The following is a 13,608-nucleotide window of genomic DNA, read 5'->3' on the forward strand; positions in this document are numbered from 1 at the left end:
TACTGCCAACATCGCCATCTGTTGACGGATACTGCCATGAAGAGCGCCATCTGTTGACAAATACTGCCAACAGCGCCATCTGTTGACATACTGCCAACATCGCCATCTGTTGACGGATACTGCCATGAAGAGCGCCATCTGTTGACGGACACTAACATGAAGAGCGCCATCTGTTGACGGATACTGTGATAATAGCGCCATCTGGTCTCTGCCCTCCTGACCTTCAGTTCCTGGTCTCCAGCCCTTGGCCTCAAGCCCTTGTTCTCCAGCCCTTTGTCTCCGACCTCAGCCTTCAAGTCCCCGGTCTCCAAGCCTTGACCTGCAGATAAGATCACTGCTAGAGCCCTTAAGGGGGTTATAATGGACTCTGACAGCTTACTGAGACGCCTCCTGGCGGCAGCGGTGCTAACAACAAGGACTTCTCAGTAATGAGAGCACTCCCCCTTCCCTCCCCCCTCTCTGATGAGTGGACTCGCCCACCAGCTGCATGGGGCCTTGTGTATCTCTTCCACCCGCTCTCCTCTTCTCCCCTCTCCCTTCCCTCTTTTATCTCCCCCCTCCTCTCTGTCCCTTGTTCTTAGGTGACTCGTATGAATTTAACGAAAGGACACAGTTTCATCCCCCTTTTGTCTTCCCCTTTTCAATCGATTATTTATTTTTCATATATATATATTTCTTACTCTTCTCTGTATCTCCCTCTCCCTGACTCTCTGTCTCTGTCTCTCTCTCTCTCTCTCTCTCTCTCTCTCTCTCTCTCTCTCTCTCTCTCTCTCTCTCTCTCTCTCTCACTCTCTAACTCTCTCTCTAACTCTCTCTCTAACTCTCTAACTCTCTCTCTAACTCTCTCTCTAACTCTGTCTCTCTCTCTCTCTCTCTCTCTCTCTCTCTCTCTCTCTCTCTCTCTCTCTCTCTCTCTCTCTCTCTCTCTCTCTCTCTCTCTCTCTCTCTCTCTCTCTCTAACTCTCTCTCTCTCTCTCTCTCTAACTCTCTCTCTAACTCTCTCTCTAACTCTCTCTCTAACTCTCTCTCTCTCTCTCTCTCTCTCTCTCTCTCTCTCTCTCTCTCTCTCTCTCTCTCTCTCTCTCTCTCTCTCTCTCTCTCTCTCTCTCTCTCTCCATTCAACACACGAAGGAAAATGAATTTGAGATAGCTCTTACCCTTCACGCAGCTGCCGCTTCGAGGAAGAGAAGAGGAGATGAAAGAGGGGAAAGGACAGGAGAAGAGGTGAGGGGAGTGAAGACCAGGGAATGCTCAAGTTGGGAGAAGGGACATAGTTTTGAAGGAAGGAAGGAAGGAAGGAAGGAAGGAAGGAAGGAAGGAAGGAAGGAAGGAAGGAAGGAAGGAAGGAAGGAAGGAAGGAGAGAAGGCAATGAAGGAAGAAAGGAAGGGAAGAATGTAGGAGAGTGACGAGTGGATGAGAAGAGAGAGAGTAAGAATGAATTGGAGTTGAGGAAGAGAGAAGAGGAGAGGAGTGGGGGGGGGAGAGAAAATTGAATTGGCATAATTCAAATGCGAGGAGAAATGAGAAAAGTGAGTGATAAAGAGGGGTGGGAGAGGGAGGTGGAGAGGGCGGTGAGAGACGGGTATTGGTGGGAATACAGGAGCTGAGAGGGGAATCTGGAGTCTGGGGCTGAGAGGGGAATCTGGAGTCTGGGGCTGAGAGGGGAATCTGGATTCGGGAGAAGCGAGTGTGCGTGACAGTAGCAGAGGGGAGATGGAAGAAAAGATTGGAATGAGGGGACAGTCATATGACAGTGAAGGGTGACCGGTGTGGTGTGTACTAGGGAGAGAGAGAGAGAGAGAGAGAGAGAGAGAGAGAGAGAGAGAGAGAGAGAGAGAGAGAGAGAGAGAGAGAGAGAGAGACAGACAGACAGACAGACAGACAGACAGACAGACAGACAGACAGACAGACAGACAGACAGACAGACAGACAGACAGACAGACGAGCAAACAGTACTGCAGTATCAATATAAGTACGGATAAGTACAGATACCCCGGAAATAAGTACGGACACACACAAGAAATAAGTACTGATACACAAGAAATTAAGTATGGATACACAGGAAATCACAAACAAGCAGACACACTAACAGACAGGCATTGATACATATATACAAACAGATAGAGACACATGTAAACAGACTCATTGACAAGTAAACAGACAAATACAGAGTCAATGACAAGCACACAGAAACGGGCACAAACTAGCAACCTGGAACTCAAGCGGACAAATAGTCTGACACTCAAACAAGCAACTTGGCACAGAGACAAACACACACACAGACCCACAGATACACAAGCAGTCATCACATACACCCTCAGAATCTTGAACACTAGTGCAGATGAAGTGACAGGCAAGGCTGCAACCGAGTTATCTTGTTGCACACTGGTATATGTTGCGCACTGGTCTATATCTCACTTAAATAAATTGTATGAAATAAGGCATGCAAATGCCCGTTACCAAAGGTCCATCATGTGGATGAGTGACGATGAAGCATCCATCTATGATATCGTTCATGACCTGGAGAGAACACGAGCACACGCCTTCACCTGAAGAACCATATCATTCAATGGGGATTCGCACAATAGGGATTCGTTCTAAAGGAATTCGTTCAAGAGGGATTTACTTGAAAGATTCATTAGAGATTCATTGAAAATGAATTCGCTCAAGAAAGATTTATTCAAGAGAGATTCATTCAAGAAAGATTCATTCAAGAGAGATTCATTTAAGATATTTGTTCGAAAGGGATTCGTTTAAGAGAGATTACAACCCGTATTAACCTTCGATCATCACTTGTGTAAATAATGTCCAGAGTAAAATGTCAAGCAGTAACCACTGCGCACCGCAAATACTGACCCCGTCTTCACCAACAACTGACTTTGCGGTTGTTGGATGCAGCGAATGTCAATGAACCAATCAGGCTAAACGTTCTTGGAATGCCACGACCGAATTAGCTCAGGGGAATCAATTATTCCAACTAGCCAATTGAAAAGTTATGACTGGAATTTCCCGTGACCAAAGGGCCCCAGAACCATTGAGCCAGTCAGGAAAGACAACCAGGAAAGGAACAAAATTTTCAGAGAGTTTATCTTGAGTTTATCTTGAGATGATTTCGGGGTTTCAGTGTCCCCGCGGCCCGGTCCTCGACCAGGCCTCCACCCCCAGGAAGCAGCCCGTGACAGCTGACTAACTCCCAGGTACCTATTTACTGCTAGGTAACAGGGGCATTCAGGGTGAAAGAAACTTTGCCCATTTGTTTCTGCCTCGAGTCCTGCGCGCTATCCACCAGGCTACGAGGCCCCTTTTGAGAGAATCATCAAATTACCCTTGCCATAAGCCAGACTGACGAAATCACACCAACTTGATGCTTAGTGAGAAAATATCAAGGCCAATATAAAATAGAAAGTGAGAACATATAGAAAATATCAGTGAGAAAATTTCAAGGCCAAAATATAATGGGATCGAACCCATATCCTTGGAAAGTCCAGGAGTACAGGTTCGATTTTATTGCATGCATGACCTTAGTATTTTCTCACGGAACATTTTTGTTATCACTCGCGTCGGACAGCAACGTGAATGTGTCATCGTCTTCAATATGGCACCGGAGCTGAGAACTTGTAAACTGTTTATCAAGCTGACGGAGAAAGTCCCAACACCCAGTTTGGTTAAGCTGTGTCGAGATGCTTTATTTTATTGTTCAGTGATCAAAGGAGTTATTAAGTACAGTGATGAACCACTGTGAACCCCCCACTGTGATGGGGTTCACAGTGGAAACAAGTAGGTAATGAAGGGAGTTAGTCTGAGACAGGAGAGAAAGATTGATCGTCCATTCACCGTGGGTATGTTGTATATGTTGGTGGTAGTGTGTTCTAGTGTGTGAAAATTGTTCTATTGTTTAGGACATTATTAGCGTCTGCCATCTTGAGGGTGATATCCTGGTGATATCCTCCACAACAAGTAAATAGGAGCCGAGACTATCCTTGCACCTCCTATGCGACCTCAGCGACAAAGCCAGACTCGCCAGGAAGTGCGTGAAGCATAGGAAAGGTATGAGGTCAAACAAACACTATAACATAAACAGAAGATAAAGATACAACAATAAGAGAGTGATTAATAAATATTAAAAAATCTCAAGAAACGCAGAGAAAAATTACAAATATAGCAACTAAGGCAAAGGAGCAATCTTAAACTTTAGCAAAGCCGAGTAAGAAAGAAAATAATGGTGAATGAACACTTATTCAAACGATAGAATGACAAAGGATTGTGTGAATCACCAAATGAGACTTGTAAAGGTATTTTTAAATTACACAGAAATCTTAAAGGATATGTAGGTACAAACTGAAGTCAACCAACCCCAAACTGACGCATGGGGTAATAGGTGACGCATGGGGTGTCTGACGCATGGGGTGGGTGACGCATGGGGTAGGTGATGCATGGGGTTGGTGGCGCATGGGGTGGGTGACGCATGGGATGGGTGACGCATGAGGTGGGTGACGCATGGGGTGGGTGACGCATGGGCTGGGTGACGCATGGGGTGGATGGATCAGCAGACAAGGGGATGCGGGCTGTCTAAAGTGGTCAACACCGCTATGATGGGGCGGTCCAGGCCGATGGTGTCCGGAGAGAGAGAGAGAGAGAGAGAGAGAGAGAGAGAGAGAGAGAGAGAGAGAGAGAGAGAGAGAGAGAGAGAGAGAGAGAGAGAGAGAGAGAGAGAGAGAGACAGAGACAGAGACAGAGAGAGACAGAAAGAGACAGACAGACAGACACAGACAGACAGACAGACAGACAGACAGACAGACAGACAGACAGACAGACAGACAGACAGACAGACAGACAGACAGACAGGCAAATATTAAACCACATAATAATGGCAGTCAAACTACGCTATAAGAAGGAAAAAATAAATCTGAAAGACCTTGGAGCAACTATGTTGAAAGATCTTAATTTATTAATAAAAATTATATGCCAGACCTGTGATGGTGCATTGTTAAGACACGGGGCTAACTAAGGTAGAATATTCTTGCACACTAACACCGGGGGCCTGACGGCTGAGTGGACAGCGCTCGGGGTTCGTAGTCCTAAGGTTCCGGGTTCGATCCCCGGCGGAGGCGGAAACAAGTGGGCAGAGTTTCTTTCACTCAGATGATCCTGTTCACCTAGCAGTAAATGGGTATCTGGGAGTTAGACAGCTGCTACGGACTACCTGGAGATTTGGAGAATAAAGAAGGCCTGGTCGAGGACCGGGCCGCTGGTACGCTAAGCCCCGAAATCATCTTAAGATGACCTCAAGATAGCCCCCATTCAAAACTGAGTGACCTGAAGAACGTGTAGAGAACTTTTACTTCTTCAACCCATTAAAAAGTCACTTAAAAATCCTTAAACTGTCAGATATTTCCACAAGTTTTCTCAAATAGACAATATTATCATTACAAATTATTAAATTAACATTAGTAGCATCGAATATACATAAATACCCGGCATTCAAGCCATTGGACACACGAGTGACGAGACAACAGGAAGTATAGCTCCCTGGCCGAGGTTATGTTGGCACTGATGGCTTGGCGAACTCATCAAATGAAGGCAACTCTGTCCACAGAGACCTCTGGCAATCACACACCCAACCAAATGTTTGCAGACTTTGATTGATTGATTGATGAAGATTAAGCCTCTCAAAAGGTGGCACGGGCATGAATAGCCCGTAAGTGGTGGCCCTTTTGAGCCATTACCAGTATCAAGAGCTGATACTGGAGATCTGTGGAGGTGCGACTGCACCCTGCGTGACGGGAGGTGTCTCCCGTGTGCAGACTTTATTTACGGTTCTCTCCGCTCTCCGCATCGCAAGGGTTAAGCCTAGCACCGACCCAATATCACATACATCTTTTCAAATTCATTTATTCATTTGACATTATATTTATATACTCTCAGTCTCAAGGTGTGATACACCGAGGAACAGAATGCACCTCTGAGTGTATATATTCCTAGAGTGTGGCTGTCAAGGGATGATTAAGGTGGATGGTGACCCCTGGCACACCCGCCCGCGTCACGGGTACCGCTGCCCAGTTGCTCTTCTTTGTGTGGCTTTACCGCCGCCATTTTTGTATTCTTTCCCGCTTTTCACATGCTAATGTATTCCTCATTCAAAACAGCGCCGCGGAGGTTACAATGAAGACGTCTAGTGTGTGCCAAGGGTTTTTGTAACCGTGGCGAAGGTAACGAATGACAATTTAATCCGTATTGCTTCTGTATTTACTGAAGTGTGAGGATTTTAATCCTTTAATGCCACAGTGACGTCATGACCTGATGTAGTGACATCTTGACCTGACGAAGCGTGACGTCACAGTAATCCTATAGGGTCATGTAGTACAGTTGCCTTCATTTTCGACTCACAATCGGAGCTCCCGGGTTCGATTCCCGGCCAGGACAAATATGGCTGGACACGTTTCCTTTCACCTAATGCCTCTGTTAACCTAGCAGTAAATAGGTACCAGGGAGTTAGTCAACTGCTGTGGGGATGTATCCTGAGGAGGGTCAATAATTCGACCCTCGGAGGTCCCCGATATATATATATATATATGTGTGTGTGTATATATATACCCAAACTCAAAAAAAAAAATATATATATATATATATATATATATATATATATATATATATATATATGCAATTGACGATCACAAAACACTGATCATTTTATGCGGAAAATCCACAGAGAAATATGAAATGAGGTGAACGTTTCGGCTTTGTTAAAGCCTTTGTCAACACCAGACTGACTGACTGACTCAGTCAGTCTGGTGTTGACAAAGGCTTTAACAAAGCCGAAACGTTCACCTCATTTCATATTTCTCTGTGGATTTTCCGCATATATATATATATATATATATATATATATATATATATATATATATATATATATATATATATATATATATATATATATATATATATATATATATATATATATATATATATATATATAATATAGTTATATATATACATATATATGACGTTATAATGAGGTGTGTGACGTTATAATGTTCATCCCTGTACGGGGTTTTGATCCTCCAGGTTGTTGCTGCCAGCAGAGACAAGTGTATAAATTCCCAGGAGGAAGAGGGTGTGGGCCTCCCCTATTAGGGTCACAAGTTGAATTGAAACAAATTGACCGAACCATTCAGACCCAATAATATGGGAACTTTTTGAAGAAAGGAAAACGGTAGTAGGCCTACTGGCCCATACAAGGCTGAAACAGTGCAGTAGGCCTATACTGATCCATGTGAGGATCCATGTGATGTCTAGATTTGTACATCAATGTTTCTTTCTTACAAGCAAGTAAACTAAAGGGAAATGTATTGTAGTTTACAGTATACGACTCCCTCCCTCCCTCTCCTTGCTTTCCTTCCTTCCTTTCCTTCCTTCCTTCCTTCCTTCCTTCCTTCCTTCCTTCCTTCCTTCCTTCCTTCCTTCCTTCCTTCCTTTCTTCCCTCCTTCCTCCTTCCCTCCCTCCCTTCCTTCCTTCCTTCCTTCCTTCCTTCCTTCCTTCCTTCCTTCCTTCCCTCCTTCCTTCCTTCCTTCCTTCCTTCCTTCCTTCCCTCCTTCCTTCCTTCCTTCCTTCCTTCCTTCCTTCCTTCCTTCCTTCCTTCCTTCCTTCCTTCCTTCCTTCCTTCCTTCCTTCCTTCCCTCCTTCCTTCCTTCCTTCCTTCCTTCCTTCCTTCCTTCCTTCCTTCCTTCCTTCCTTCCTTCCTTCCTTCCTTCCTTCCTTCCTTCCTTCCTTCCCTCCTTCCTTCCTTCCTTCCTTCCTTCCTTCCTTCCCTCCTTCCTTCCTTCCTTCCTTCCTTCCTTTCTTCCTTTCTTCCCTCCCTCCTTCCCTCCCTCCTTCCCTTCCTTCCTTCCTTCCCTCCTTCCTTCCTTCCTTCCTTCCTTCCTTCCTTCCCTCCCTTCCTTCCTTCCCTCCCTTCCTTCCTTCCTTCCTTCCTTCCTTCCTTCCTTCCTTCCTTCCTTCCTTTCTTCCCTCCCTCCTTCCCTCCCTCCTTCCCTCCCTTCCTTCCTTCCCTCCTTCCTTCCTTCCTTCCTTCCTTCCTTCCTTCCTTCCTTCCTTCCATCAACAGACCCTGGCTGTCACTTGCAATTAAGTATTCAGGTTCAGCAACCCCCCCACCCCCACCCCGTGAGGTTGCAACATGGAAGTAGAGTTGCACAAGAGACTTCTGCAACTTATGAGTAGCCTTATATATTCCTTCCAACGTCTCCTTGACCCGTCACACCTGGCTAGATAATGTGGCAGCTTAAAACGTCAGGTATCCAAGTCCTCCTAGTAATATTAAGCAACTCGTCCTCTTCGTAGGATAAATCAACAGGTTGCTAATATGTCGAAAGAAATAACTCCACATGAGACCAGGAGACACGGCAGGAAGTGCAAAATATTCTCGTTGCATACCAGAGGTGTAATAGGTACACTGAGAGTCATAGACAATTCTATCAACATCAAGGGGCTCAAGACTAACGTTCTCCCTCTAAACATAAGAGGCATAACTAGCCGCCCTCTCACTGTCTTGTAAAGAGAACTTGTTAAAATATCTCCAAATGATACCTGATCAACCTGGCTGTGATTCATATGTCAGACTACGCGCAGTGTCGTCTAACAGCTTCATAGACCAGGTGACGAACCAGGAGGCCTGGACAGATACCTATGGTAACCTGAGGATCGGCTGTCATATTACACAGGTATTTATATACATTTATATATCTTTATCTACATAAAAGGATTTGTATTTGTTCGTTTATCGAAAGGTTATACAGACTGAAGCTTGTGGCTATATCTCACCAAATTTTTCAGAGTGATTGGTCGGGATGACAGGACTATCATAGGTAAGTCAGGCTCAGCAACACTGCTCCTCCACGTAAGGCGGCCCGCCTCTGATAGTGACAAGATGGAATTGCAGTCGCCAAGTCCATAGAGTTTCATTGCCTGTTCATAATATTTATAAATCAGATAGTGGTAGTAGATTTGTATTTTGAGGGTTTCTAACACTTAAATGGTGTCAGACCCTTTGTGCCTTGATGAGATTAGCACTGTTGAGGGGGTTGCATCCTGGGATGGGTCAGTAGGCGACCTTGTAAAGCCTCGATACATGCCTAAAGTATATACATACACAGGCTTCTTGTCCCCGACAAAACAAAGGAAGTACTTATATACAAAAATCTACAATGGGGTATTTGCATTCTGGCCTTCAAGTGGTACATTCTGACGCAGCCAGAGGCGGGACCAAAGAGCCGAAGCTCAACCCCCCCACAAGCACAACTGTGTGAGTACATAGTGTTCATGTGGATTATAAGCCTGGACTCTGGGAGACAAACCCGCTCTGTCGATTTAACACTGCGTCAAAAATGCGACAGTTTTGCCTAACCAAAGACGTACGATCCCAAGCAACCCACCTAACCTATCAAGACCAATGTGGAGAATATTATTACAATGTCAATATTACGGTGCGTTCGTATGTACTAATACCTCACATTTTACCGCAATTATTAAATGCGTATAAAATGCGAGTATTAGATGTGAGGACGCGTTGTACGAGCAATTCTCAATTCGAAAAGGATTGAACCTTGCACGTACTAACTTGATGTTGCAAGGAGCGACAGATGAATGTCGCTGGTGCTGGGATTATATGACTAGGGGTGAGTATCTGTCCTAGGGGCTAGCTAGGACACGAGACATGATTTGAGGGACACTAGCTAGAATGTCCCAGCTCCCAGCACTGTTAATATAGGCCTAAAACCAAATCTAAACTTTTTTTTGTGTGTGTGTGCGCGTATGCGCGCGCACACACACACACACACACACACACACACACACACACACACACACACACACACACACACACACACACACACACACACACACACACACACACACACACACACACACACACACACACACTCACACTCTCTCCCAGAGTTGAGAACATTTACAAGCAAAACTGTAGTTTAAAGCCACACACGCAAGTTATTTACGCGGCAAGGAAGTCCATCAAGATCTTCGAGGACGATGGTGGAGGTTGTACTGAGCTCCTCGGGGCGTGACGCCGTGCAGATGCCTCTATCGCTAAGTCAGCATCACTCCAAACACGAGCACTGACCTCTTTTAGTGAAGTTCAGTCCTCATCAATAAACCCTTGCAACGCCAGACGCTCTTCCCAGATCATCCTATCTCCTTCTAGGGTTTCTTAACTCCTAGTTTTTCTTAGCACCTATCTCTTGCTAGCTCATCTTAGCTCCTCCTAGTTCACCATAATTCACCGTATGTGTGAAGGGATCACCTTCTATATCCCCCTTCCTTCTCTCTTCCACACCCTCTCTCTTCCACACCCTCTCCCTTCCACACCCTCTCTCTTCCACACCCTCTCTCTTCCACACCCTCTCTCTTCCACACCCTCTCTCTTCCACACCCTCTCTCTTCCACACCCTCTCTCTTCCACACCCTCTCCCTTCCACACTCCTCACCAGTGTCATCAGTGTTGACCACTACCACAATCCCTACCACCACCACCACCACCACCACCACTACCACTACCACCACCACCACTACCACCACCACTACCACCACCACTACCACCACCACCACCACCACCACCACCACTACCACCACCACCACCACCACCACCACCACTACCACCACCACCACCACCACCACCACCACCACCACCACCACCACCACTACCACCACCACCACCACCACCACCACCACCACCACCACCACCACCACCACCACCACCACTACCACCACCACCACCACCACCACCACTACCACCACCACCACCACCACCACCACCACCACCACCACCACCACCACTACCACCACCACCACCACCACCACCACCACCACCACCACCACCACCACTACCACCACCACCACCACCACTACCACCACCACCACCACCACCACCACCACCACCACCACTACCACCACCACCACCACCACCACCACCACCACCACCACCACCACCACTACCACCACCACCACCACCACCACCACCACCACCACCACTACCACTACCACCACCACTACCACCACCACCACCACCACCACCACCACTACCACCAGGGCCACATTACACATGAATGGGGGTGTGCAAGACTTTGGTTCTTAAGCTATTGTGCACCACTCAGAGGCCTTAGTGGGTCGTCTTCCAGTGTGTGTACTCACCTAGTTGTGCTTGTGGGGGTTAATAAACATTTTTCCATACACTCACAGGAAACATTTTTTTCCCTCCATACACCCCCCCCCTCACCCCAGGAAGCAGCCCGTAACAGCTGTCTAACTCCAAGGTACCTATTTACTGCGAGGTAACACGGGCATCAGGGTAAAAAAAACTCTGCCCATTTGTTTCCGCCTCCACCGGGGATCGAACCCGGAACCTCAGGACTACGAATCCGAAATGCTGTCTACTCAGCTGTTAGGTCCCCTAGTAAATGGGGGCCATTTAGTGAGTAAATGGAGTGAACTAAAGGAGCGGGTTGTAGAGGCTAACTCCTTTCATAACTTTAAAAGCAGGTATGATAGGGAAATAGGTCAGGAGTCATTGTATTAGACAACCAACGGCTAGAAAAGCTGGGTCCAAGAGCTAGAGCTCGATCCTGCAGGCACAAATAGGTGAGTACACACACACAGAAGCCGGTGGCCGAGCGGACAGCATGCTGGACACGTGATCCGTGGTCCCGGGTTCCATCCGGGCGCCGGCGAGAAATGATGGACAGAGTTTCTTTCACCCTATGCCCTTGTTAACTAGCAGTAAATAGGTACCTGGGAGTTAGTCAGCTGTCACGGGCTGCTTCCTGTGTGTGTGTGTGTTTGGGTGTGGTGTGGGGAAAAAAATAGTAGTAGTAGTAGTAGAAACAGTTGACTGACAGGTCAGGCGGGCCGAAAGAGCAGAGCTCAACCCCCGCAAGCACAACTAGGTGAATATAACTAGGTGAATACACACACGTTAGGTTTGTCGAGTTACAACGAAATCCTGAGAGTACTAAACTTTACGTCATCAGAAAAGACGAAATATCTAGACAAATACCTTGGCGATGGCGTGGGGGATAACAGACAGACTAATCCCTGGGGTAGGTGGCGAGAATGGTGGGGGGGGGGGTTATGGACGGAGAGGTTCTGGGTAATCGTGGGCGGCGCGGCGTATGGATTTTTTGGTATAATTTATTTTATACCACAGATGTGTCTGTTTGTTTATACAATGGTAACCTGCCGTCATGCACTTGTGGGTTGATTGGGAGGAGGAGGAGCAGCACCAGCAGCAGCAGTTGTAACAAGAGCAGCAGTAACAACAGCAACAACAGCAGCAGGAGTAAGAGCAGCAGCAACAACAGCAGCAGGAGCAAGAGCAGCAGCAACAACAGCAGGAGTAAGAGCAGCAACAACAGCAGGAATAAGAGCAGCTACAACAGCAGCAGCAACAACAGCAGCAGGATTAAGAGCAGCAACAACAGCAGCAGGAGTAAGAGCAGCAAAAACAGCAGCAGGAATAAGAGCAGCTACAACAGCAGCAGCAACAACAGCAGCAAAAACAGCAGCAGGATTAAGAGCAGCAACAACAGCAGCAGGAGTAAGAGCAGCAACAACAGCAGCAGGAATAAGAGCAGCAACAACAGCAGCAGGAATAAGAGCAGCAACAACAGCAGCAGGAGTAAGAGCAGCAACAACAGCAGCAGCAACAACAGTAGCAATAACAGCAGCAGCAGGAGCAGCAGCAGCAGCACCTGGAGTAACAAAGGAGGCATGCCAGTAGAAGGACGGATACGCCCCCGGCAGGACTTCAGGTGGATGGCCTCTACACAATATCCAACACACGCTAATTCACATTATTTTACACCCAATAGGTGTTAACTGATGCCTAGCTCTCAGATACTGGCAGGCGCTGCCAGCCATTATATACGCTGTCAACCATTAGTTGAATAATTAATATATGTATTAATGATATGTTTTCCATTCAGACTTCTTGAAAGCTTTGAACAATCCAGGGGCCCACATGTTTATAAACACCTGGATTATATAAATTATGTACACATTATAGCTGTTTTGAATGACATTTCCGCTGTAATAAATGAAGAGCTATCATTTATACTAATTACCAATTATGTAGTAGGATTTTTGTTTTTAAATTTCGAGACAATTGTCTTGAGCCGTTGACACCAGTTTGCTGATTTCAAATTCCTCAACGATCATATTTTTTTTTAGTATGAATAACTTGGAAAACAAGAATTATCTTGGGATGTATAATAAAAATAGCTGATATAAACGGTTGTATGGTTTCTAACAGTCGTGTGTATGGACTAGTAAATATGGTATAATAGACAATTTTAGGGAGGAGTTGCTGATTTAACATCCTTCGATGATCTTTAATTCCTAGCATTAGGGGGTTGAACAATCCAATTTAATGTAATGTTTTATTAAACAAAAAATAGATTTTTGTTATATGGTTATATAGTTTTAAAACCAGTATGGGAGTAGTAGAATAGGGGATATAATGGGGTGTTTGGGGAGGGCGTGTGGCGGGAAGAAGAGCAGGAGTAGGGGTGAGGTCCACCCGGCCAACAGCCCACAGTTC

Source organism: Procambarus clarkii, chromosome 45 (assembly GCF_040958095.1).
Source record: "Procambarus clarkii isolate CNS0578487 chromosome 45, FALCON_Pclarkii_2.0, whole genome shotgun sequence".
In the NCBI taxonomy this organism is placed as follows: domain Eukaryota; kingdom Metazoa; phylum Arthropoda; class Malacostraca; order Decapoda; family Cambaridae; genus Procambarus; species Procambarus clarkii.